Raw genomic sequence first — 5,317 nt, forward strand, 5'->3', positions numbered from 1 at the left:
TGTAGTTAAACTTGTTTTGACTAATAGGTTCTGTCAGTAGTTGTTAAATCTGGATAGTCATAATTAAAATACTGATAATGGTCAAAAAATGATTGATTGTTATACTTCATTGATTATTTTGAATTTATTCGGAATAAATGGTTACACATTTTTTTTAATTAATCAGTGAGTTAGTGGAATATCTTTTAATTACTCAAATAGGTTAGCTACAGATGCAAGTATCTAGTAATACTTGAGTATTTATATTGGGAATAGGAATCTGGAGAGAGAGATTACTTTTTGTTTTCCTAGATACGCATAATCATGTATTTGTATTATGGTTAATAATTACATGGTTAATGAAAAAGTCCCTTCAGTTTCTAAACCTTTATGTTATAAATACAACCCTCCGCTCTCAAAACTTCTCACTATCTTTTCACTTCAAATCACTCAAATTTTAAGTCTTCTTGAACACAACTCTTCATCTTCTCAGATGTTAATGGCTCAACGCCTATTTTGCACTCGTACTATTACTTGAAATTACTATCCTGCATTTAAGCTCGATGAGGAATGTGTCTATTATGACCCCTGAGGACGTAGAGTTAAGATTAACGATCAAATCTTTAGTCCTCATGATATTCCATCATCAGTCTATGAGGAGTTGTCAAGAGACCAACGACTGGATCTCCAGTTATTTCAGTTAGAAATTACTCTTGAGGATGAGCGCTTAGCCAAAGAGGTTGATCATAGAGACTTGAAGCTCTTGAGTTGTAAGAGAACATTATTTCTCTTGCAAAGACTATCTCGGGAATTTATCACCCTCGAACCATGAAGAAACAAGAAGCTCTGAAGAAGCTGAAGATGGGATAGTTTCTAGGAATAGTTTCTAGCTTGTGTTACGACTATCTTATGATTCTGCTTTGTATTCATCTTCTTCATAATTAATGAAAATGATTTTATCTTCTTTGTTTCTTTAAGTGAATAATTGCTTACTATCTTGTGTGTGCTTGAATGCTTTTAAATGTTAATATATAAATTAGTACTGCATCATTAACATCCGATGTTTTTAATAATGCATGTGAATAAAATAAAATCTGTTTAAATTCATGTGATCATTCCATTACAGATTGAGCACACTGCAGGAGGTAACTATTGTTAAAGAAGAAATTTATGGAAGATTTAATTCTTAGTCAATAAGAATTATAATCTTTGAGTGTTACATTCTATTCAAATTCTTTGAAACTTTCTTTTTCTCATCAAGAAAGTTGTTCCCACTCATTTCTTAACATTACACATCTTATATCTTAAATTTCTTCTCAAAATTGAAACACTTGAATCATTTTCTCAAATGTTTCCAAAAATCAAGTGACACAATTCTTGAATTGTGCTCACCACTCAGAAACAATATTTAGTTGGTTAGAGACTACTTGCTGAGATAATCTTCATGATACTAATTGAGACAGAGAGTTTTTATCAGTTTTTACTGAAGACTCTGTGATAGCTTTCAATAAACACATTCAAGTGTTAGTTCTTTGCAAGAAGAACAAGATTTGAGATCATGGTACATGACAGTAACCTGATCAAATCCACTCCAATTCAAATGGAGGTTCTCATTATTGATGAACAACAACTGTCATAACCACAGTATCAACTGTGAGCTTAATTGTGTATTCACAAGGTATAAATACTGTTATTACTTTATCAGCATTTATTCTAAATACTGATTCACTCTTTTCAACATTTATTTTTCATGATATGAATCCTGTTGGTATGATTACTTCTAGACCTTATTTAAGGACTACCTCTAGTTGTATGACCATATATCACCCTTCTTTAGCCACCTCTTATTTCTGTAGGACAATCTTTCTAAGCCTTTTTCAGTGAGATGTGTGAAAAGATTGAGAGAGAAACAGAATTTAAGAGAGGCAAGATCCTTCCTGGCAAAAGGAGAGGTAGATGAGAGATAGGATTTAGTAATCCTTGTGAGGAAGCTCTGACTATTAAAAGTCATGAGATATGTGGTGTGAGTAGTGAGACTACTTTAAAAGAAAAGAGAGATTAAGTTTTAGCTGCTATATGTTTGTAGGGGCTCAGAGTACTAAAGAAACAGATGCTGAACAACAATCTGTTGAATCTCAAGAAAACTCTGATATACACAGGGCTACTAATCTCCCTGCAAGTCTAAGTACTGAAACTTTCTTGCAGTCCATACATTCTACTATTTCACCACATGAGACAATCCCTGTTTTTGTTGAAAAATAGTCCATTTACTTTAATTTACCATCACCTGAGAAAATCCATGTTGTTGCTGAAGATGTAGTAACACAACAGTCCATTCATAAAGTTTCATCCATTTCAGAATCAACACAACATTTTACATGAACTGAGGTTCTGGAAGTTAATTTTGAAGCTCCAATTCATTTATCTACAATACTTGAAGATGTGGAGTTAACTGCTGAAGGTGTGGAAGCTTCTGAAGCTACTAGATCACATACTGCACCAATTTCTAATTTTATTCTACATGTTAAAGCTGGTGCTGAAGTTCAGCAATTAGTGCAAAATCCAGGTGCTATTGAAGAATCTAATGAAGGTAAAGAAGCTAATGTTTCTAATGCTATCATATATCCTGAGGATGATCTTTTCTTCCCTGAAGATATGCTTATGCATGTGAGACAACAAAAATTGAAAGAGTTAGATGCTAAGAAGAAGTAGGATTATTTAATCTCTGGAATGATCATTGGAAAGTTGATACATATCCTATTTCCAGAACACATGATAAGTGGCATTTTATACCACTTAGAACGTCTTATAATGGCTTGAATTGTTGTCTTGAAATCAAGTATTTTGTGTATTTGATGAATTTTTCTAGTGTTTGTGCATTTCAGGGTATTACTTGCATTTGTGGAGAGATTTCATCAGGAATAGGCCTAAGTATGTGCTTGGCATTGCAAGTGGGAAGTTAGGAGCAGAACACAGCAGAAAACAGGAGAAAATAATAATTTTTCCAGTGAGGTGTTGGGCGCCCGCTCAGCCTGGCTGGGCGGCCGCTCAGGAAGCTGGGCGCCCGCTCAGGATTGTTGGGCGACCGCTCAGGGGCATGAATTAAAATCCTGATTTTTATAGTTCTATTCCTGTTAAACTTCCGGCTTCTGAGATAGCTGGGAATTGTGGGGCTTCTATATAAGTAGTTTTCAGAGACGTTTCACGTGTGTTGAGTCGTGTTATCAATCGAGGAGTAAGGAGATAAGGAAGAAGACCATTTTAGCACATCGCAACGAAGAAGAGGAAGCATAGTTTTCTTGTGATTCTTTTATTCATTGTATCAGTGGATGCTAGTTTTCTTTACTTTGAACCTTATTACTCTTGTGATGTACTCTGGTTTTAATAAGTATTTTTATTAGTTATTGTCATGTGTTATTATCATATTTTCATATGAACCCATGGTAACGATGAGTTCAATCATGGGCTAATCGTGATCATGGGGTCGTAACGGATTTACTATGGAATTCTTTAGTTAGTTGTTTGATACCTTAGTGTGTGATGATTGTATGATATCTAGTATTGGTTATGCTTATTCGTCTTATGTGCGTCGCGAACATATAAGAGAGGGTGTTAATCTCTTGTGAAGTGATGGTGGATCTTGAGATTTAGAACTTGCCATGCTAGCATAGGTTCAGGTATGTGTATGCATGATTAGTGGGTAACTCTAACCATTTTACTTTCCCTGTGTAATCATAAGGAATAACTTGTGCTTACATCGTTATGTTGTCAAATTCTGTAGACATATAGGGTCTCAACATAATCGATGACTATTCAACTTCTGTCTTAATTGTGGATGTTTGGTAAAATGGTATTAGTACAATGAAAGTTGGCTTTTATCAGTTTCGTGTTGTTCAATTAATATCATCACCGTTACATGCTAAGGGTAATAACAATAACTATTGAAGGAAGTAGTAATGAAGTTATGATCTCATGTGTGTTTAATATTGTTAATTCAAGTGTCAATTAAGTGTTTAATTCTCGTAGTTAATTATAGTTAATACTTAGTCAATCAAATCTACGTGTTATTGTCTTGACGTTGAGAAGTAATCATACATTGGTGAGTAAGTGCGAATTGAACATAATTAGTCTGAGTCTCTGGGGAACGAACTAGAAAGTATTTTATATTACTTGCGAACGCGTATACTTGCGTGTATTATTAGCGCATGTTTTCCGCCCTAACAAGTTTTTGGCGCCGCTGCCGGGGACTCGGCGTATTTGTTTAGTTTATGCATTTACCATCAGTGGTCACTAGGACTCATTGATTAAGACGTGTTACTTATCGTTTCCGGTTGTGTTTCAGGTACTTTAGCGAGCGTTTATGCAAACACGTTCTCGTACTCGCAAGAGGACTTTAGATACGGCTGAGGAGACAGACTCAGTTCTTGCTATTCCGGAGAAGATAGATTTTGAAGATTCGGATAAAGAGAGTGAGCAGAAAGAACCAGTAATCATGGGTGATTGTATAGTTCCGGAAGATCCAGCTCTTATGGACTTTTCTCGGCCTAAAATTGATGACATTCAGTCAAGCATCCTTCATCCGGCTATTCAGGCTAACACTTTTGAAATCAAGTCGGGCACTATTCAGATGGTGCAGAATTCTGTTTCTTTCGGAGGTGCTGCAACTGAAGACCCCAACATGCACATCAGGAATTTTGTTGAGATCTGTAGTACTTTTAAATATAATGGTGTGACTGATGAGCCTATCAAGCTGAGGCTTTTCCCATTATCTCTGAGGGATAAAGCTAAGGACTGGTTACATTCTGAACCAGCTGGGTCTATCACTACTTAGAAAGACCTTGCGCAAAAGTTTCTGGTAAAGTTCTATCCAATAGCAAAGACTACAGCTATGAGGAGTGCTCTTACTCAGTTTGCGCAGCAACCAACAGAATCTATGTGCGAAGCTTGGGAGCGCTATAAGGAGATGTTGAGAAAGTGTCCACATCATGGTATGCCTGACTGGATGGTGATCACTGGTTTCTATAATGGTTTGGGGGCCCAATCTCGGCCCATGCTCGATGTAGCAGCTGGAGGCGCCTTGTGGGCCAAAAGCAATACTGAGGCTTATAATCTTATTAAAACTATGGCTGCAAATGAGCATCAAAACCCAACTCAAAGGATGATGCCTGGGAAGGTAGCAGGTATTCTGGAAGTTGATGCAGCTACAGCTATTGCAGCGCAGCTCCAAGCGCTGTCTTTGAAGGTCGATTCTTTAGCCACCTATGGAGTCAATCAAATAGCTATGGTCTGTGAGCTTTGTGCAGGTTCTCATGCTACGGATCAGTGTTCTCTTGTTAAT

The 5,317-nt window shown here is 36.4% G+C and overlaps 1 non-coding gene across 1 annotated transcript; it reads right to left on the bottom strand.

Annotated features, from left to right (window-relative positions):
* Positions 1-4,864: 4,864 nt before the first annotated feature.
* Positions 4,865-4,971, bottom strand: LOC141722762 (small nucleolar RNA R71). The gene has a single exon (XR_012575766.1). It is a non-coding gene; the product is annotated as a small nucleolar RNA R71 (small nucleolar RNA).
* Between the last annotated feature and the right edge of the window lie 346 nt (positions 4,972-5,317).

Source organism: Apium graveolens, chromosome 4 (genome assembly GCF_009905375.1).
Source record: "Apium graveolens cultivar Ventura chromosome 4, ASM990537v1, whole genome shotgun sequence".
In the NCBI taxonomy this organism is placed as follows: Eukaryota; Viridiplantae; Streptophyta; class Magnoliopsida; order Apiales; family Apiaceae; genus Apium; species Apium graveolens.